General features: G+C 40.9%; 1 protein-coding gene and 1 long non-coding RNA gene across 9 annotated transcripts in view; both read right to left on the bottom strand.

Annotated features, from left to right (window-relative positions):
• NRXN3 (neurexin 3) overlaps positions 1-23263 on the bottom strand; it is an 896531-nt gene that overhangs the window by 865741 nt on the left and 7527 nt on the right. The window lies entirely within an intron of this gene.
• On the bottom strand, positions 72-4704 carry LOC116216687. Its single transcript, XR_004159956.1, has 4 exons — positions 4658-4704; positions 1736-1896; positions 1051-1255; positions 72-824 (listed from the first exon to the last, which is right to left on the bottom strand). It is a non-coding gene; the product is annotated as an uncharacterized LOC116216687 (long non-coding RNA).

The following is a 23263-nucleotide window of genomic DNA, read 5'->3' as shown; positions in this document are numbered from 1 at the left end:
GATAGCAAATACTGACAAAGGAACCATAGCTGGGGAGATTATTTGACTCTTCTTTGGTCCCTGTCCTCTGAGGCATTGTCTCAAGTTCTCTTTATGTTTTTCTGATTTGGTTTTAAAATGATCATTTTAATACATCACTTCTCACCTTCCATCAGCACTACCCTCCTCCCACCTTGAGAGTCTCCTACCTACCACACAGACTGAGGAAGTGCAGCATTCCCCAATGAAACAAGGAGCATGTAGAATTCATGGCCAGCAACCAACCTGTGACTGTGGGGCATACTGCCATGCAGATGGAAGTTCACCAACTTTCTACAGCTCAGAGCATTCCAACCACAAAAAGGCCTGCCTCTTCAGAAAAGATAAGACAGTGTTTGCTTTATCCTATGAAGAGTTAATTTATTTTCTCTTTGTAAAGGACCACACCTTAGCTGGGTTGCAAGAGGGATCAGCAGACTTCTGCCTTTCTCCGGTGCAGCCCCAGCCATCTGGGTGGGGTGGAAGGGAAAGGGGGATGGCAGTGATCAGGAGGAACAAAGCTAACATTACAGATCAGATCCCTACTGATCCGCACCTCTAACAGAAACATCTGAGGTATTTTTTGTTCTAACATTTTTTAATAAGAAGTTTAGTAATAATGGAAAATGTCATGAGAGCACCCTTTTTCTATGTGGAAAACAGAGAAAGTACAGATTTCTGACACACACTGGCCCTATCAACTCACATCGCCATGACTTGAACAAATGTGTCAAACTGTTGGGAACCACTGTTGGTTCCAAACTGTGCAGATTCCTTGTCTTGTTCTTCAGGAAGCAGTGCAAAAACTGCAAAAAAAATAGATTGCTTTGGTAAAAATAGTCTCAGTAAAATGAGACCAGTCCCAAGAACCATCTCTGTAGTGTCCGTGCTCACACAGGGAATAGGCATCTTGTACACTATTTATGGCTAAGTTAAAGTCTTGCCTCAAGTAAGTTTATAATAGAGTTAGCATTTACTGTGATAGCGCTGCGATCTCATTCTATATATTTGCTTAACATCGTTTTGTCTTACCATGGTATCTTTCCACTGATTCCAATGGAATTGTGAGAGATGAAACTAATTCTATTTATTCCAATGAACATTCATGATACTGGGACAAAATCCAAGACCACTTGAGCCTATGATGTCAGTCACTGAGCTGCATGCTGGGATCACGAAGAACTTCATAGTACTAGCAGGTGTAGGCCTTATTGTCTCTCTTCAGAAGAATAGAACCCTGTAATTTGTGTTAATGGAGTGTTGAACACTTCTGATTTTATTCAGCAGAGACAAGTGGTGACACATGCAAAAACAAGTTCATTACTATCAATTACTTTTCTCTGTGTCCTTTGTCCTATGGGATCTCTTAGGCTACAGCCTCTTGAAAATAGTACTCACTGATACGTTTCATAGAATTGCATACATTTGTGGTACTGTCCAAAGAGCATATACTTGGGATCCCAAAACACTTATTAGCTGTGAATATAGGGATCATTCATCCAGTACTGAAATGTAGCCAACTCTGAAGTGAAAGACACAGATGTTTAACAGCTTATACAAATGCCAACAGTTTAGTATGTCAGAGTTAGAACAATAAGAACTACTCAAGAAGGCAGAATGAAACCTTACTATAACTTGACTGATTCTATTAAAAGTACAATGCTATTCTGAAACATTTCAGATTTTAATGAGATGAAGGGATTGAACTTAATCTTACCTGAATGAATAACATTGATTTGATGTCTCCCATTCTCCACACTCAGCGTAGTTCCACCACTATGAATTTCAGGGGCACTCCACAGGGCCAAACGTGAGGTTTACTGGCACGTACCTGAACATGTCACCCCTTAAGGACACTAGTGTAAACAGATTCTGTGCCTAATAAAGAAAATGGATACTTTACTGCAAAGGGCCAAACTTTCTCCTCTCAGGCAGTCCAGATACCCAGCTAACTAAGAAGACATTTGCAAAAAACATTGGGCTTGCTACAATTGCCTGGCAACTTAGTGCTTCCAAAACAAGATGGTGTAGAGGGATTAAATATGCCTGCCACTCAAAAAACAACGCATAGTTACTTTGCTCCAGTAAGAGTGCAAAACAAAACTAAAATCAACATAAAGTTAGAGAAATGCATTCATAATAATCCCTCTAATTAAGACTGTATCATTACTATTCTTAGATAAAGCTGCTCACTGATTTCACAGCTTTCAGTGAAAGTACCATCCTCTCCCACACATCCCAACAAATATGTTCATATACATTCTTCAGAGTCCTGACTACATTGCCGGGGAAAAACTCTATTGTTCCGTGGTCTTCTACTAGCAAAAGAACTCAACGGGAAATTAATTACTTGATGCTCTCCAAGCAATATGTTGATCTTCACTTTAAACTGCCTAGATATGTTGTCTGATCATTCCAGGATGAAGTTTCTAGTGTTTCATCCTAGAGACCCGAACACTAGAGGAAAAAGATATATTTTTCCCTGTTTTATACAGCACCTCCATATACCTCTGTTCAGCCAGCTATGTCCACAGTCCTGTATAGCACACAGGGATACATAACTAAAACTTCTGAAGGGCAGGAGCAAGTAGAGCACCATGCACTCCAGATTCACTATAGATCAAATGAAAAGAGACTTCTAGCTTTCATGTTAGAAAATGTGGTAGCAATAAGATAGTAGCTCTGGAATGGTATAGCTACTGGGAGTTAGCCACCAGCATTGAAGACTATTAAGAGAAGACTTGATTGGTATTTTTCATTAATTTTCCAGGTACACCTGATCTTGTCTTGAAAAGACTTGGCCACTGGTACCTTTCCTAATCTCATTTCCTATGACTTTATTACACTAATTCAAAATACACTCCCTGAGCAGCTCCATCAGTACCAGCTGCCAAGCACCAGGACTAAGAGCTTTGGTAATGGAACAGGGCAAATACCACAGCAAGGCCAAACTTCTGACAGCAGCCAGGCTTAGAGACTTAAGGAAAAGTCAAAGAAAAAGAAAATTCACAAAAACCTTATTTGCAGCTTCCTGCAATGAGAGACTTGTAGAGATTGCATCAAGATCAAAATATTTAATAGTTTTTGATGGACTCCACTCTCTCTTTGAATTTGCCTGGTCTCGTCGAGAACTAGAAGTGATGTAGTGTGAAACTATTTCTACTTGTTCATTTAAAATCAGCAGCTGAATATATCACCTAGGGCATCACCTACCTGTTGCTCTATAAAAAATTATGGGTAATCATTCTATATTCAGAATGATACCATCACAGTATGCCTGATCACTACCTCATGTCCTGTTTTAGTCAATTCTTTCTTAATTGAAGAGTTTTGACCCATCAGGACCTTCTGCATATGTCTACCATTCTGTACCTACAGTGAAAAGCATCTACATTAGCTACAGTAGGACCAGTTTTCAATTTTACTCTGGGGTCAATCAGTGATACAGGGCAGCATGTACATCCAGTAGATTTTAGCACAGACTTAAATCCATCAGAAGCCTGCCCCACCCTGAGGGGCATACAGTACTACTCAATCTGGCCAAAAGCCCAGTGAGAACCAGGTTATATTTCTTGTCAGAAACACAGGCTGACAAGTTTATGAATAAAAAATAAATATTGTGTTCATACAAATCAGCTTAAGAGCATTCCACTTCTCTCAAGACCCTCACTCCTCACTAAGGCCTGGTGCAGAGCCATCTCTACCTTCCCTTTCTGTTTATCAGTATTGCTCACACAACCATATAAAGAGATACTCTGACATAAAATCCACTTTCTGAGAGCAAGAAAAGCCATACCTCTTCGTGAAGGAGGAATAGAAACAAATCACATCATAGAAAAATATGACTACTCTGACAGTGAGTGCCCAAGAAGAGCACAGGCAGTACACAATCTTCCACAGACTACAATTCGTCATCACTCAATGTTCTATGCAAACAGCAAAAGCCATCATACGGTTCATCATGCCAAAGCTTTTTCCACTTAAGTGCCATTCAGAAAAAAACAGGGGACTAAATGATTTTTTCCCCCCCTCTTATTTTCATAGTTCATCTCCAGTAGTAAGAAGAGGAAGATGATTTCTTTCCTTCCCAATGAATTCTAGCTTAGATAAAATAAGAATATATGATCTTCAAAAATTAGACATAACTTACACTTCTAACTGTTTTATCACACTTCTGAAACATTATCTAGACATCTCTGTACCTCCTACCCTCATTCAGACTTCCCTTCAAGGCAGAAGGACCTTAGGCTTCATAAAGTCTACCAAAAATTACTTGCAAGACATAGACGTTCTTATAGACAGTTGCTTCCTCATGTTCTAATTAGAGTTGAAACTAGATTCTCATTATAAGCCTAATTTTCTCCCCAGTTTTGACTTTAACACATATTAAATCAACCAACGTGACACTTTCGTGGATGCAGCACATCATAAAGTGATATGTTCTCATAATCTGGAGGCAACTCACACAGCAGACCTCAGGAACCAGGAGCAAACTTCTCTCCTATGAGCTCCCTATTTTAATTGATTAGGGTGATGTAATGCCATAGAAAAACAGAGAAAGGTCCTAAACTGCAGTAAGAAAGGATTTACTCAAATACAATAGCCACAGGCACAAAAACAAAGGAAAGAAGCTACTTACCTTCGGAAGGCCTCCAATAAGCAGAGATCTCCAGCAAAATATCTTTGCCTCCACTGCCAACCCTTAAATGAGGTCTGGGAAGGGGTGGATCCTGACTCCACCTCCACCAGTCACTCAGCTGCACTGTTTGCACCTGAGCTTCCCTGGGTTGGCCCTGCCTTCCCACCAGGTGCTCAATCACTGTTTCAAGCCATAACTTAGCCTTTCCAGGCAGAAAGAAGGGATGTGAACTGGATGGATCTCCCTACATTAAATGTCCTCCTTACAAGCAAAGCCTTCTCTTGATTCATCAACATAGCTACCCCTTCTATGATCCAGCAAAGCCATAATATTAGAAGGTTATTGACATAAAGATGACAGGGAGCCTGCTGTTGCTGAGGGGCAACAGTGCACTTCCAATGCTGAACAGCATAAACAGACCTTTCTTGTTTTTAGCAGTTAGACTAAAGTGTACCAACCCAAGAAGATAAAACTGGCTTCACTACGAACACTCTGCTAGCTTTTCAAAGCACTCTAATTGGGCCTGCAGTGTTTCGCCACTGTCTGTATCACTTGCAAGACTGACACAGAGACTGGAAACTGGGACATTATCCACTGTACGCCACAGAAAGAGGGCACCTTCCCTCCTGCTGAGCAAGAACCTGCTCACATGCTGAGTATTTTCAGCTTTGTTTTGTTCTCAGACCATCACCATGACAGCCATCAAAGGCATTTACTACCCCCAAATCCAGTGCAATTTGTGCTATCTCTATCTTTCTCTTATCATCTGAAAAATGATGGATAGGAATGAACTTGGCGCATATTCTCTGTGATACACACAGGTCTGAGGACATTCGATAAATAGTAACACAAAAACAAAAAAACAGTAATTAACACAGGGAGATTTGGAAAAAAAAAGAAAAGTTATAAGTAAGCACAGAAAGGGCTTATTAAGCCTATGAAGTGGTCCCGGCTATAATCTATTTGCTGTACCCAGTCTTAGAATTAATAAAACAAATCCCTTGATAAGTCTGACAGAGTTATTAAAGGGACTGATATTCCCCCTCTGAGCAATCTGAAGCAGCAGAGCTGCAGCCACAGAAGGTTATGCTTGGCTGAGTCAGCCAAGGGTAGAGGACTGGAAAGAAAAAATCCCACCCAACTCTTACTGTCAGCACTGCTTGCCCCTGTCCAGCCTGCTGTGGGAAGGGTCAGTGGCTGTGAAACAAGGGGAGAAACTGCAAGGAAGAAAACCCCATCTCCCCATTTCTGCTGCCAACCTAACCTTGCATGAGGCAGGAAGAGAGATGCTGCTCCCCCGGTGAGTCTGTGTGAGCCTTTCCATGCTCACAGTGAGCTGAGGTGCCAAGCCACAGTGGGAAGGACATTCCATACCACTGCCCTCAGCTGCTACTGCCTAAGCCCTGACCTAGTGCAGCCTTCGAGGGCAAGAACCACTCCTTTGCCCAGTTGCACCTCTCATTTACTTGTGCTGTATGCCAGCACTCCTCCTTTGAGGCATCACAGCATCCCAGGATAGAAGTGATATAGTACAATCATCTGTGAGGCAAATGGGTGCCTTATAGAAAAAGAGACTTGGCATTTTCCACATTAAAAGGGACCTACTGCAGACTCCACTGAGTATTCCAGATATCATATCTTCAAAGTAATTTATATGTCTTTACTGGAAGATCTAAGTGTATCTTATTATGCCACTGAATCCAGCTCATGCTGGAAATAAAACTCACCCTTGCTTTCTCAGTATTGATTATAGCTAATACTGAATCAAATCTAGACTTGTTACAAGATTCAGTGCTGGGAGCTTTGCAGAAGACATTGTATTCAAGGAATTGGTGATCTTGACAAGGCCACACCACTCTGTTGGGCCTTGGGCTTAGGGCTCAAAAAGCCCATGTGTTAGCATGAGTATCAGCTGTAAGGGAACCTGCTGGAGTGTCCCATGTTTGTCTGTGATTGATATGACAGAGATACAATCCCAGCCTACTGGGATGTTAGGAGTGTAACAAATAAAATAGAAGGTTCCACAGCATGGGAGTGACAAGGAAAATCCAACTGTGGTCCATCTGATGCCACCTGAAAGCAGGGTTTACTGCATTTTCTGAGATGTAAGATTTATGTGTTATCTATATTCCTCTTTTAATTTCACTTTATTAAAATCACTGTTTTATTACTCTATTTGTTATCAGGCCTTTTTTCCTGAGTCCAAAAAAATCCCTGCATCTTTCCTCTCTCTCATACACCCACCCACTCCCCAGTGCATAACAGTTCTAAGGGAAAAACTCCTCAGAAAGCCCATCATGCTGCTACACAGCCACCTTAGCTACTTAGCCTCTGGGTTTGGTATAAGTTAGTATCAACTAATTATTGATGCATTCATTCCAATTCTAATTAGGATGGAATTTCACTGTGCCTGTAAAGTGAGAACTCTATTTATTACACATAAAAAAATATAGTGCATGCTCCTCCAATAATCATCCTAAATACTGCATGAGTAATCAGAAGAAATACATCTTCTTTTCCTCTACCTCCTACACCTACATATCATTTTTAGAGTAAATGTTAGTGGGTTTTATTTTTCATGTTATTGCTGTATTTGCTGCCACAATATATATATTTAAATTAAACAGGAGTCATCAAGAGGTTCCATTGGAAGCATTTGCTTTGTTTATTGTTGAAATTTGCTGCTTAGAAAAGAGTAACTGCTGACTTAAGTAAATGTGAAACATAATGATGGGAAACAGCTGCATTCTGCATCTTTCAAAATGCTAAATTTTAGTGTACAAATGTCTAAATGTAGACCTCCAGCGTTCAGCAGGATCCACGCAGATGCAGACCCAAGTACATAATCACAGGTCAGGGCAGGACCTCACACCCACTGAATTCAGCAGATGTCTCTTCTCACTGAATGGACTAGGATCAGGGCCCTACAATTACTATTACAATCACTTGCAAGAAGAAACAATTCCTCTCTCTCTCTCTTAAATATACAGTACAAAATACTTGTGATTATTCTTAACATAATATACATAAGTTCATACTCAGAACTGAGAACAGCTAGAAACGATGTGGGGGAAAGAGCCTGGCATCTTTTTGGTACTGAAAAAATATTTTAGAATTTCTACTCTTTCTTAAATTTGTGAAAAGGAGTAGTGTATGCAATAGATAGCTCCCATGCTCATTTTTTTCAGATCTGTTATATAAAAGACACTGTTGAGCAATATGAAGCTTTTCACTTCCATGCCACTGATTCAAAACTACTGTATGTCAATAGAGATGGAAAGTTATTCATGGTAGCAGTCCTTCCATGACCTAAGTGAAAGGAGACAAGAGGAGTCCTCAATTCATATCCTGGCTGATTTCTACGTCCAGATAAGCCACCTTCATAATTATTGGTTTCCAGCAGTGCATAAACATGTTAGCTCTGCACAAACTGAGAAAGCAGAGGCCTAAACCAAGGAGACTGCCAAACACACTGCCAGACACTGACACTAATAGATATCTCATCAGGGTCTTAAGTACAAGAAGAAAGAAGGAAAAATAATGTGTTCTAAGTGCAGTATTTTTGCAGCTGAGCTGTGCCATAACATCAGAGCAGAAACAGAAAACTTCCACCACATACTTCTTGCATGCCTAAAGGCTAGTTCCTTTCCCACAGAAACTGTTATTCCCCACCAACTGGGGGACCAACTCTAAGTCTTCATATGCCACGCCAAAAGCATGGAAAAAGGTATATACTTCCACAAAGAGCACAGAAAATGGTTTGCAGAGAATCCCAAGGACATAGTAGGAATGAAATTCCTGTTTTGGAGTTTCAGTACTATCTTGCAGTGGAAGGCTGCATGATACAACTAGCTTTGAGGGGCTCAAGATGAGTCTTTGTACCAGAAGGCATAGATAGGAAAAAACATTCAAATATGGTAGTATACTGCTGCTTCAAAGCAAACATTAGAAAGCACACTGTGAGACTTCAGGTTAAAGTCAAATCTGTAGTGAAAAAAGCGAGTATAATGAAAATCCTGAAGAACTCCGTGAATTTTGAACTTAGAATACAAAATTAGATGTACCTGTGTAAGTATGTGATATATTTATATTATTGCAAGGTGTATCCCAATAATTTCATATTAATCCAGCATTCACATGACAAGCATGTAGAAACCATCTTTTTACCACATTCATAAAGCATTAAGCACTCCTGTTTAAAACTTGCACTGTGTAAAGTAACTCCTCCAAGGTGAGAACTTGCTGTTTTTTATAACAATCTCTTGAATGTATAAGAAGCAAACTGATGGTTTTATTCAGTTGCTTACCTTCCACCTGTCACACTCAGCAGCTACTCAACTAGGGACATTGTCTGCAGATAGGCTGGGAGACAGCTGGTGATTTGGTACAAGTCAACAAGGAAAATCACAGCCTTGTATCACCTAATCTGGAATATTAGCTAGCATATCCAGGGAAGCAGTAGAAAGTAATGGGTCAGTAATACAAAACTACACAGACACAAAATGAAGCCAATAAATATTTGGCAAGTACCTTGTGCACAGGCAGTATGAAACAGCAGCTGGGGCACATGGTACTTTCCCTTATAAATAATTCTGTCATGGAAGACCTGTATTAAGAAAACATATAGAAGAACATTTATAAAAACTTTTTCAGCAGCCACCAGTTGCTAGATATCAAAAGTCTGCTGAGGAAGCTTGCCAGCTTGAAAGCATAGAGCAACAGGGCCATTCTGTCTTGATAATGCTATATCCAGAGCCCGATGATTCCCCAGTGGGAGAACATCAAGTACGTCTCCATATTGCTTGTCAGTTGTGCCACAATATAATTCTGTGAAACAAGCAGAAAAACTATTCAAACAAGTCTGACAACTTTCTACTCAAGAGCATTGAGTAGATCTCCTTCCGAGAGCACATTACTCATCATTGCAGATAGTTCAAGTGGATATCCACACCTTAAAGTGATATTGCCCTGGAATTGTCATGATCACTGTCACTGCAGGAAGGACAATAAGGAGCACCCTTTTTCTCCAGGACTAGCTGTATAAAGATGAGGTGGAAATGGAATCCTCTTGCTTTTATGGTGCCTAAACAGAACATATTGACCTAAAATGACAGAAAGCTAGAGGTGAAGCCTAACAAATACCAGCAGTTCTGTACACCAGTGTTTTAGGCACCAATTGCTTCTCACCATTACAATACAGTTCAGTCTCCACTTCTCAATGTCTAGAGAAAACTATCAAAGAGGAGAAGGATATTGTCTTTCAGTCATTATATCCATAAACTTAAATTGTTATGAGTGAAAGCCTACTTGTTGTAGCTTCTGTCCACTGGGGGAAGTAGAATATTCATCTGCTTCCCCACACACTAAGTGCTTGATGAACCCCCCTGCAATGACATGAAGAGCCTGAAAAAAAAGGCCTTGTCTTAGGAACATTGAGGCCATCAATATGGCATGAAGGAATGTTCTAGAAAACTGGTGATGGTAGGCAAGAACTGCAAGCTAGTCTTGAGCTTGGAGATGTCGGTGGTAAAAGTTCACTTTCATAGAATCATAGAATGGATTGGTGTAGAATGGAATTTTAAGATCATCTAGTTCCAAACCCCCAGACCTGGACAGGGTTGACAACCATTTTACTATCCTGAACTTCAGATAGAAAACGGCTTGTATGCATTCACTACATTTTTTCAACCTAGAAGAGGGCAACAACCTCCTTTATTATTTGGTGTAACGTACCATGAGCAAAAGCTGCTTATTCACTCCTACATAATCTCTTGTGTGACTCTCAAATGAATCAACACCCACTTCTATTTGGGGCAAGCTTTCTAATGAGTGACACTCTGAAAAAGAACAGGAAGAGGATATAAAAGATTAAACAGGACAGAGAGCTACAGCCATACCATGATTTACAAAACAGGACGAGACAGTCTCCAAAGATTTATTCACTGAACTCTGAAAATGCTCCTAATCACTACTACAGATTTACAGGTGTAAAATGTGAGTGGGCTGTATTATTAGGGAAGTAGAAGAGAAGAAACTAAAATTCTTGGCATGATACTTAGGTTGCTAAGAGAGTAAAATCTATTGATCTGAGTATTCACTATAATTTGATGGCAGAATGCGAAACCCTAGAAAGCAGCAGTTGGGCCTTCTGGTATTTCAGAACATTAAGTCTTATTCTCTACTGCAGCTATAAAGTCCTGTCTTTTACTACAGCTGTAGTCTCAAAAGTGAAAATATTCAGGCTTGGTCAGAACCTCTTTGAATATCTAATATCTTTGGTTGGGTCATCTGACATCCTCTAAGCTATATTAGATGTCTTGATCTTCAGACCCTCTGTAACTCTTATGAACAACTCAGCAACACCATGATATACTCTAGTCTTCATGAAGATGACAACGATACAGTTGCTCATTTGATAGTGAGCATTAGTACTGCTTTTTCACTATAACTTATTCGTCTCAATTTTTCCCCATACCAATTTTTCTTCATCTCAAATGCAGTGCTAGTTGTTTCTTACAGACTCCAGATCACTCAGCAGTGCACTGCCTCACGAAATACAGATCATGATTGGTTTGCTGGATACTGGTCAACTTTGGGCCATTCCTGAGAAGGTCTTAGGCATGACCTTGGTGATGACCTTCAAAATACAGGACCTTGCACAAGTATTAATGATGATTAAGATAAGCATGGTGTTGCTGCCTCAGCAAACAAATAATATCATCTCCAGCTGTTTGCTGTCTTTCCCATGCTGGTCTATGCTTTCCTCTCTGCCGTAGTAGGCTCTACATGAAGGTGTAGAGCCCTACAGATACCTATTTGCCAGAAGGTGTCTGGAGCTTGTCTCCAACAGGGCCTTCAAGGACTGTTCCAGCAGATGGAGCTTTTACCTCATATCTTGTAATTTAAACGTTCTCATAGAGAATGACAATAAGGCATCTGTTTCTTTATGAAGTTTCCCAGTACAGTAGAGATGCCTGTTGTGTCCATTCCTTACAATAATTAAACTCAGAAAACAAAGAGCACCTAAACCTGACTGGCTGTGAATCACAGAGGGGTCTGTATGATTCAGATTAAACGGACAGGAGCAAATCAGCAATAAGTCTGGGAGGTAACAAAGATAGATGAAGAATTGTTCAGAAATGACTTTAGCTTGAGTGCATTAGACATATACCAGCTTTTAGTTCTCTGTCATAAGGCCCAGAGAGAAATAAATGAAGGCCACAGCACTTTCAAGCCATCCCAGGAAGGAAAAGAATACTCAGAGCTCTTACAACTCCTCTAATTTCATGTATGTGGAATGTGTGGACCATAGGATCCATAGTTACATTTGAAGACGTGGAAGACCTCCCAGAGGCTAACTCTGAGAGCAGAAGAATACGAAAATAAAAAGACCGCTGTAGAAAAAAGAAAGAAAGAAAGAAAGAAAGAAAGGAAGGAAGGAAGGAAGGAAGAAAGAGCCTATATGGCTTCGATTTTCCTACATCTGGCAAGGTTCTTGGGACACTTTTGATGATTGCTAGGAAGGTGTGAGGAATGTATCTCGACTAGTGTTAAGCAGCCAATTCCAGCATGGCCATCCAACATCAAAAGGTGGGAGATTTTGAGCTCCACCAGGAGATAATCAGGGAAGAGATCCGTGAGTGATAGAGATGCTTTCACTTAGATAATAACAAATAATAGGACGTAAATGTGAAAGTCGAGCTTTATCTTTCCAGAGGTGCCTTGGAGGCTGACAAGTTTTCCATGCATGGGCACTTCCCACCTAAAGCACACAGAAATTTGGCTTTCCTTAGAAGACTCACTTTCCTTTTGTCCTGTTGCAGAGCCTGCTCCCTACCCGGCCTCCTGTAACTTTACCTTACAGACTGCTTTGCCTCCCAGTGTCAGTATGTGAAGGCTGGCCTGGCCAGTCACAACCAGGAGACTCTTCCCCTGCCGGCCATGATCATCCTGACAGTTCTGCTTTCTACTCACATCATCTGTCATTTCTCTCTTTCCATCTTCTCTTCCTGAAATCACCCTTCCTCAGCAACCACATTAGGGTTGGGGTCAGAGGAACTAGGAGAAATGCCAAAGCCAGATCACTCTCTGCTTCCATCCTACTCCCAACACAGTGATGAACCTGCGAAAGTCAGAGTTAAGTCAGGATGGGATGATGAAGCTTGGGTGAAAGCAGTGAAAAGCAGCAGAGCCATAAGCAGCTACAAAAATCAATTTATGATACTTTTGCTTTGGGTAAGAAACAGCCAGAGTATCAGTGTCTAGTTGTGGATTGGCTCATGAAAGACTGCCAGAAAGATTTAAGGAAAAGATCCATATAGTCACAAATCTGGGGACCACTCTTCAAATACCTGTAATAGAGTTAATTACTCTAGCAATACATCTCCATCTGGACTAGACACTCTTTCGTTGTGAGTAACTTGAGTTTCACTTTGACAGCACTATCAACAAATGTCACTCCTGATCCTGGCATTACTGTTCGTTTAGATCTGATTCCTTCTGGCCTAGTTCTGCTGATGAATGTTATTACAGGCCTGAAGGAATTACAGTGATGTGCTTCTTCAGAGAACAAGCCAGTAACTTTCTGTTGTGCATTATACTAAAACAATCCATAAGTAATGTTCACAGCTTCTGTAGTAAATCAGTTAACCTTGACCAAAGGAGTCATACTCATGGTGCTGTTTAACATCTTTAGCAACGTCACAGACAGCAGGATCAAGTGCACCCTCAGCAAGTTTGCAGATGATGCTAATCTGAGCAGTACAGTTGATACAACAGAAGGAAGGGATGCCATCCAGAGGGACCTGAACAAGCTGAAAAAATGGGCTTGTGAACCTAATGAGGTACAACAAGGCCAAGTGCAAGGTGCTGCACTTGGGTCACAGCAATCCCAGACATAAGTACAGACTGGGAAAAGAACTCATTGAAAGCAGCCCTGGAGGAAGGACTTGAGGTTGTGGTGGACGAGAAGATTGACATGAGCCAGCAATGTGCACTTCCGGACCAGAAGGCCAGCTGCATCCTGGGCTGTATCAAAAAATGCGTGGCCAGCAGAGCAATGAGAAAAATGTCTGAACAGTGCAACACACTAACAAGGGGTAGGAAACAAAATAGTTTCAGGTAACAATTAAGAGACAACAAACACAAAGGTAGAATTTAATGGATATGGACAATCCATTCCATCAGCTAGGAAAAAACAAAACAAAAACAAAAACAAAAACAAAAATAAACAAATAAACAAAAAAACCATCAATTGACATTTTACAAGAATCCCTAAAGTACAAAGCCTAATTTTTTAGCTTCACATTCAATGTATGCCACAGTATTTTGTTGCTTTTCTAATACACTTGGATGAAACTAGATAAACTACTATATTGTTTAATACTTAGGATTTAGTATTCTGGATTCTGGTCCCACCTCAGGCAGCTTCTGACACGATACCCTTCAATAATTCACAGTCTGTTTGCTTCTCAGTTTTACCATCAGTAAAATGGAGATAACACGCATTTTGCTGTGTGGTAGAGTGATGTGAAGGCTGACTGATTTATCAGTAGTTGTGAGATGCTTAGGAATACTGTGATGAAATGTGCCACATGTATGCACAATTTATTATTAACCTGACAGCATTTTAGCTCTTTTATTTTCCTGCCTTGCACACAATTCAAGTGCAGGATGCCTGAAGCAGATTTGAATGGATGCCATGTGGCATTTTGATTGTAGCGGGTACTACCATTTAATTCTGAAATTCACAATCTTAGCACCAAATTAAAGCAGGATTTTTGCAACTAATTTTCCTTCTTCACTCGGTTTTTAAATGTATATATATATATTTTAGTTTGGTAAGAGTTCATTAAAACCATTAAAGGCAAAGAGATAATCTCAAACGAAAAATGTTCTTTTTCTGATCAAACCTCTAGAGGTGAAAAAGGATGGAAATACATGTTACATGAAGGTTAAATGATCAAAATAACTCTTCAGAAGCCCAAGTCGGTCTCAAAGCTCCAAGGTGCCTGGGTCACTTTTCAAACTGAGACTTAAAAGTAGCATTTTTAAAAATAAGACCAACAAATCTTGGTCTTGAGATTTTTGTTTAGCTCTCATTTAAGCACATCTTCCATCAGTATGAATGAAGGCTTTTCTTGACTTAGCGTATGAGATTAATTTTGAGAAGAATACAATTCAGATGTTCAGATGTGCAAAAAAATTAATTTTGTACATGATCTGCACATTCCATATATTCTTACAGCACAGCTCATTAATGACACTGCATCTGCAAGTTCAAGTAGTTCAGGCACCCACACTCTACAGCACAGTCAGACCTTCACAAGGAGAAAATAAATAGGTAAGTGTACACCTAGAAAACAAATGTAACGAACATTTTGTTTCATTCCTAGACCTGAAAATTGTCAGCTTTCCACAACATTTTGTCATGGTACCAAGAAGAAAGTTAAGCAATTTCATCTCCAGAAGAAAACCAGTGAAAACTGTTACAAATGCCCCAAAACAGTGGAATATAGATTCATAGATTTTTAAGGCCAGAAGGAGCACTAAATAGACCTACAATAAAGCAGTGACCTCTACTGTAAGTGGTAGCAGGGCTATAATTAAACACCATTGACAAATGAGGTCTGAAATCACAGCCAATTGTTCTCCCCAGACAGAGGATCTGAACAGTTTGGTTTAGCTATCTTTTGCCTCAGGCAAACTGGGAGTCTCCACACTGGCAGTGGCAATGACAGGGAAAACATCCCAGAGCACAGGAGTGGCTGTCATGCCATACTAGTGCAGTTCCCAAGTGATCTTCAAAGGCAGCGCCTTGCTCATCCAGCCCAAATCTCAGCTCCAGTTGGCTGCATTTCAAATAATGTTTCTTGCACAGAGAGGTAGTTGTTATGTTCTTCACTGAAAATGCCCATCGTCCAGTCCTCAGGCTCAGCTGCATTGCAAACTGCTTGGGTTCAATTTAACACACTAAAAAGCTGAAGACCAAACCGCTGACAATCTCTGCTTCCCAAATCATTAGTTGTAGCTCTTGTTTAATATATGCAACCTTGCTGCCTTTACCTGCTTAGAGACTACAATATTCAGTTTTAACAGGACATCTGAGACACCAAATGGGGAATAACCCTGCCAAGTCCTGTCCACCCTAGATCATTCCTCAGGCCCTTCCCTTAGTGGAGCTCTTGACAAACAGCAATACCTACAGATCTGTCACTTCAAATGAACTTAAATGATAACAGTGCTTCACATCACTCTTCCCTCCTGGGAGGTTTCAAAGGGCATTGATGTGACTCATCATCCTACCTGTGCTTCAGGCTCCCCTGGCTAGAAATATGTTCTACTCTCTCTGGTCGAATCAAACCTAAGCTAGGTTCCATTTTTCTGCCTCCACTTTTGGGCCTGACAGGTCCAACAACTGTATCAAAATGGGTTTCAGTTCATGGGTTTTCATTAGAGCTTTTTAGTCAGTGTGAGAACACTTGTTCCAGTGTTAAAATTCTTCAAATATTTACTGATAAAGAACAGCTCATCAGCAGTACGTTCATACTAGGGATAATAATGCCAGTAAGCTACAATACATGTACAACTGACACAGACTACTTTCACTGCTATCACCAAAATCAGTATTTTTTCTAAATACCTTGATTTTAATGAAACCACCAGTGCTCTTGAGAAAAACAGTTCCAAGCTTTCTTATTCTGATGTCTTATCTGGTCAAAACATTGCTTCATATGTCTTTCAACAAAACATGCCACAGGACAAAGGCAGTCAAAAAACCGACTGCCTTACAGATACATGTTAACGTATGATGTGACGCAGAGATAAAATGTATAGGTATACATGTTCAATATTTGTTTAAGCCCAGCAGGTCTTGTAGTTCATTGATGTGTTAATTGTTGTGGTTGAGGCACAGCTGAGAATTTCAGTTGAAGTAACAAAAGAAAACAGAATTTAGGAAAAGACAACTAAGTCAGTAATCTAAACTAAAATCAAGCTTCAAGGTCCTAATGTTTGGGGGTTTTTTGTTTATTTTTCATTTTAAAAATAAATAAAAAAAATCAGATCTCCAACAACACAGTACCTAGTAGAGGAACAGGAAGGATTTTGCCATTTTCTTCAACATCCAACATTTTTTTAGAAAACTTTCTTTCTTCTTCTACTCAATAGTAAACTTATAGCCATACTGCTATCATTGTAAGACAACCTCCTATGATCACACAACCACCAGTACCTGAGCCTGCAAATTTTAAGCTAAGTATGCCTGCATTAGTTGTGCTTCATCTTTGATACTGAATACACTTCTAGATCTGGTCATCCACAGGCATGTAAGAAGGTGTCTGCTTCAGGATGACAATACAACCAATCCATATCTCTTTTTATGTTCATTGATCTCCTCTTATTTTCCTTAGATGTCAAAGCTATCTGAATAACAAGAACCCAAACAGATCACCAGCTCCACCAGAGGTCTGGCAGGAATCATGCCGGGCAGTCTATTTGCACAGCATTCCCTCTCCTGCAGTCCAAGTCTCAGGGCAGCTCACACAGGAGCAACAGAGGAGAGGGCAAAAGACTGAAAACACATAAATTCTGGCTAGATTCCCAGTGTTTTCTTTCAACTCGTCCCAAACAAGCAATTTTATTGCTCAGTTTTCTCTCCTCTCCACAAGTCTCATTTCTTCTTTGTTGTTTTGTTTTGTTTTTTAAGAGCAATTTATTAAATAATGATACCATAGACTCTTCCCTTTAAATATATATATATATATATATTTTGTATATATATATTTTTGTATATATATATACACACACACACACACATACCTTTGGGGAATAAAAATAATATATTTTCAGCTACATAGAGAAAAGAGTTTAAGGAATTTAGCTGCAAACACCACTGAGCTATGAAATTCGCAGAGCACAACACAAGCTGTTCTCATCTCTGCTAGCCATCTCTGCCACAGCTGGGGCTTCTGAGAAGTCTCAGCGCGCAAACCTGCATTTACCTCCACACATTTCTTCTATGCTACCTTAAGGAGAAAGGTAAAGAGAGACACTCTGGCCTTGAAAGCCAGGCTGGCAGGCTGGAAGCATGAGGAAAGACCAGACACGTGTGCAGAGGGTGACATACCAGAGGTTTGGAAAACTCAGAGAACAATATTTTCTCAAGTACTGAGGCAACAAACTGAGAAGAAATGAAAATCCGCTCAAGAGACTATGCAGTCCAAGAAAAGCTTCTGAGTAAGCAGCAGCCACGCAAGAAGCAGCGTTACAAATTGAAGCCAGATTTTAACCTATAACTCAAATTTCTACATCTGCAAATGAACCATCTTCTATTGTGATACAGGTCTGTCAAATACTCAGAGCCAAACCCAGTCCATTATATTTACAGGTTACTTTACTGGCTGAATTCCGTTTTTCACATCTGAAGACTAAAATCCCAATAACAAAACATCCCTTCTCTCTTTCACCCATATAACAGACTGCAGACCAGCTACAAATAAGCATCTTGGCTATATCGAACAAGCAGGTTCAGTCATGTTGGCCAGAGATTACAGGAAAAGAAACATAACAAGATACCTTCCTTTCCAGTGCCTTAGAAATACAAAACATTTGCCAGCTTTGGGCTAAGTAGGCAGAGGTGGGTCACTGCACAAGGAAAAGCATCTCATCAGCACCTGGGGTTCACAACAGAGGGCATTTGGAGAAAGTCAGTGGAGCAGTGGGACAGATACAAAAAAATTCCAAAATCTCTCCTCCCACTGTTCCTATCAGCACCCTGCAGTGCAGCACCTGCTCCGTGCCACCCAGCGGGCTGCACTGCTGCTGGCGCTCTGGCTCTATCAGCACAGCTGCAGCCCAGGCTGGGACAGCTCCATGTGCACCCAGCATGACACTGCATAAAGCTGCAGGAAAATGGAAATTTCAATGAAAAAGGAAGATGAGGAGCACTCCTTAAACATGGCCACTCAACAAGAAAAGCTACTTTAATTTCTAACTGCAAGCCAAGTTAGAAAACTGATTATCAAAGCCCAGCCCAGGTCACCATTCTCGGTGCTCATCATTTATCACCATTTAACTGTCCTGTTATGGTATTTATATGGTTTTATCTTTCTCATGCAGAATCATATTGAGTTCTTAATTCTTGAATTAGGAAGCCCCATTTCAGACACAGAAAATGAATCATAGAGGGTAACATGGTACATATCCCCTGTGAAGTACACTGAGGTGATTCCAGCCTGATTCCTTTACTCTGCCAGCAAATCATCCCAGGGATCAGGGATGCAGGACTCCTGTTCGAGAAGCTGGAAATTAGTCTCAGGTACTCAGCTAATGCTTTAATGACCGGACCATCCCTTCTTGCCAAATATAAAAGTTCTGTTGCCCCAATCTACTTTCTTTACACATGAAACCTTGGCCTCCTCTCAGGATAACAGGGTGTGCAAGTGCATACACTAGCCAGCTGAAACAGCACTACTAGCAATGCCATCAGCAACACGGAATGGGAAATCAGTGTTCTCAGGTCCCAAACCCACTGCAGAATAAACATATTTCAGTGCAACATGGTTCTACTTTGAGAAGTCTGTGACACCTTCACACCTCCCTCCCATGGCCTGTGGGCTGTCTTGCATCCAGTTGCCAGCTCCTGGACCAATTCATGGGTAGAGTAAGGGGGATTGCTTTGCTCTGCAGGTCAGATCAGCAATGACAGTGAGCTTGTCTGCAATGAAGGATTGCGGGAGAGACACACACATACACCCCAAAATTACATTGCTGTAATACATTGACAGCAATAACATGGCGGTTGCCTTGTTTTCTAGAGACGGAAGAAAGAAGCTTTGCTATTCAGCGAGTTCAAAGTGTGTCAGCAAAGGAGCAAAAGGTGAAGTGAGATAAGAGGTTGGCCTGGGATAGCTGGCCTCTCTACTTTTCTGTCACATGGATTACCAACCACCTCCTCCAGGCGGGGGAGCTCAGTGCTGAGGCTGACGTGCCATCATCCATCTTCTCAGATCCGTTCCAATATGTTGGATGGATGTTCTTCTCCTCTGCTTCCTTCCCTGTAGCTTTCTCACACAGTTTCCAGCATCTCAAGGTATTCCGGAGAATTATCTCTTCCAGTTTTCCATCAGAATTTAACAAAAATTACCCTATGGCAAATGACCTGCACATGTCCATCCTGGAGTAAAGATGAGAGACAGGCTACAACATGTGTTGTCATGCTCAGGGCTGTATTCACTGCCAACTGACCTTCTTGACAGGCTGCCTAGCTCAGCAGAAGCCTGGACAGTAATAATAGGCCATATCTTTTTTTTTTTTTTTTTTCTAGGGCTAAACAAGGAAAAAAACTTCCTCCTAAAAATCAACTTCCTGATCCTTCCTCTTTCTGGGTTGGAAAGGGAAATGGCCGTCTCCACACACTTCCATAATTATTATTTGTTTTTTACCTTTTTAAAAATTGTTACTTAGTAACACACCAAAGTTCCAGTTTAAGTCACAGCTGCACACACCTGGGAAGGAGCAGGATGCACCAGGCTGGTCTGGGGACTGACAGAGGGAGCTGGTACCCACATTACAACTAGAGTAGGTCTCGCGGAAACTTGCTTAGCCCATTCAGATGCACTCTTGAAGTCAGTCAAGAACTGTTCTGTTATAGACTCAAAGAGGTAATTTTAAGACTGAGCAGCTGCTATAATCAGCTTCTGTAAAGTATAGTTTATTCATTTATAAAGTAACTTTTTTCATCCTGTTTTCTCCCCAGTCTCATCTCCACCTTGCCTACAACTTATTCTCACCCTACACCAGTTCTGCCTCACACCAAATCGCAGTCTGATTCTGTACCCAAATACAGCCTGTTTTGTTTCAGTGAAGGCCACGTTCAGGCTTTGCCTGACTGCCGGCTACGACTTGTCTGTTGCCTGAGGGCTGCAGCTGATCTGCAATCAAGCAGAAAAGGATTGTAGTCTCATGGTCATCTATAATACAGGAGAATGAAACAAGAAGAATATAGCTGTCAGCATCTATTGCAGCTGGACGGAATCAGTGGCACACTTCATACAGAGGTCTGTAATCTCCCTGTGGCTTCCCTACATCAGAAGCAGGGGAGGGCATGAGATAAACCCAGCTCGGCAGGAGCTGCAGGCAGACCCCGCTGAGCAAGGATGGGAGATGGGTCACAAGCCATTTTTGTGAAGGAGTATGTTGGGTCTAAGCCAAAATTCTGTGGCTCCTGCTCAGTTGTGGTATTATTAAGTAACCAGTAATGCTTAAACTGCACTTTGGAGTTTCAAAGCACCTTAGAAACATTCATTAATATCTTAATACATCATCTTTCTTTGGTGCCCATCTGGCAGTGTATCAAAAAACTCAACCAGACTGGAAAAAGAATCACTAATTTAAATAGAACCAAATGAACTTAACCTAAGAATAATGAGCAAGAGAAAGAGATGGGAGAAAAAACAAAACTATTACAAAACTATGTCAGGAGCAGAGTTTTTACCAGCTTTCTGCCCAATAATCCAAGCTGGAGCACAAGCAGATTTGCCTCTTGCACCATTTACTCCACAGCCCTTTGAGACCATCAATTCCAGAGTTTTACACTGAAAATCTGGGCCCCCACAGTGTGCCCCAGAGCTGCCTGCTGTCCTCAAGTGCAGAACACAAGACCAAATGAAGGGTCCGCAGCTGTTTATTGCTGGTAAATTCAACAACAAATTTACATTCATCTATCAAAGAATATGCAAGTGGAAGCAAATAATATGGTCATGTTCATTTGTTTCTGATTACAAAATGTATGATTTACATGATATATGTAATGCATATGCAAATTAAGTGCACCCATCAGGTTCATGGCAAAGTGCCAAATTAGCCTTTCGCGTTACAAAGTTCGGAGTGGCTGGCAGGGAGGTGTGCTGACTACAAGAAAGGCTAAGGCAGTCTCTTTAGATGCAGCCAAAAACTGGGCTGCTCCGAAGAGCAGGTGGAGGATAAATTCTGCAGTAACTTGTCTCTTTAAACGAAGCTGAGGGGCTATTGAAAAATCTGTTCCCGCTGCAGTTAAAGTGTGATAATTACAGAGCAACGGGCTCCTCTGTCATTCAGCAGGCAGCATCCCCAGGAAATCTTGCTCTGTAATCAAGGGAAGAGGTGCAATCAGGACCCTATTCAGGCTTCGTTTAGAAACAGCCCCTGCAGGCAACACAAAGGCTTCAGCGTGGTGCTTTGTGAAGCTAGCGATCACATCGCGCCTTGGTTCTGCAACTACAAGCAGAGTTAATGCCATTTCTGAGCACATCTACTGCTCACCTTCACCCTCCAAATTCAGAAGGGGCTAGGAAGAGGGGTGAGGTCGTGGACCAAAGGAATTGTACCTCCAATGCTACTACAATGAGCTCATCTTTCACATCTTGATGTAGGAGGGAGTTTCAAGCAGACTAAGCATGACAGTGTGGTCCAGAGTGGGCAGATATGAGAGACAGGAGCATGCACATCAAGCTGTTAGCACCACTGTTTGCAAAATTTGTGTAGGAAATGTCCCGATTTGTTTTTTGGTTGGTTGGTTTTGGCTTGTTTGTTCTGTTGGGTTTTTGTTTTGTTTTGTTTTGTTTTTACTGACATGAACATATTTATTTGTGCTGCTCACATTCTACTGGAGCCTCATTCTCTTGGCAGGAGCCTGATCCCACAGAGACTGATGAGGTTCATTAGAAGGGAAGGTGTCTCTGACTTCAACTTTCATGTTTAATGGCACCACTGCCCGGAAACATACAAATTAATTGCTACTCAAATCAGCCATCCTTCGTACCCTACAGAGCTGTCAGATTCAATGAACCTGTTTACTCCAACCGCAATAAAAATAGTATCACATTTTATTCAAAACAGCTAGATCTTCTGAAGTGTGCACACATTTGCACACTCACTCAAATACACAAATTGTACTTCTCATTGACCAGCAATAACCAGCACAGATACACATCTGGGCATGTAGCTATCATGACACAGAAAATGCTGGCAACTCTGCGTGCACAGTAAGTGCTAAAAAGCTTCCTGCACATTGGGGCATGTTCTGGTCAGAATGTTTTGTCTTATTATGGAGTGGTTGTTCTCTACTGAGGTACACTGGGTACACTGTAACTATACTTTGCATTACAATAACCTCTAATACTGTAAATGGAGCTTCATATGCTAGCAAGGTATGTGATCAGCAGGTTCCAATCTCTATTTTTTATTTTTCTGGCTATAGAATAAAGAGAGTGCTGTGGTTTTACTATCTGCAGACATAGGTATCAGTCGATAGCCAAGTAATGGCCTAGACCCTGTCAAGAGAAGTCATTATTAAAAAGGTACATTGCATTTAGCTGTTCAAACAGAAGTTGTTATTGATTGAATCCCATCAGTTCCCACTAAAAGAGCCAACTCCCGTGACCAAATGAAAATACACACACAGACTACAGACTAGTAAATACTATAATGGAGTTAAGGATCCTCTCCAAAAAGAGAGTTGTTGATATACAGTTAAAAGGGCACGTCTCTTTCAAAAACAAGATTGAGAAAAAATAGCCATGTTGAAAATAATTCCTGCAAATATCCAGAGGCAGAATAAAGAAGTTA

The sequence above is a fragment of the Meleagris gallopavo genome, chromosome 5 (assembly GCF_000146605.3).
Source record: "Meleagris gallopavo isolate NT-WF06-2002-E0010 breed Aviagen turkey brand Nicholas breeding stock chromosome 5, Turkey_5.1, whole genome shotgun sequence".
In the NCBI taxonomy this organism is placed as follows: Eukaryota; Metazoa; Chordata; class Aves; order Galliformes; family Phasianidae; genus Meleagris; species Meleagris gallopavo.
Note: the sequence above shows the minus strand (reverse complement) of the source record. Positions and strands in the feature narration are given on the sequence as shown.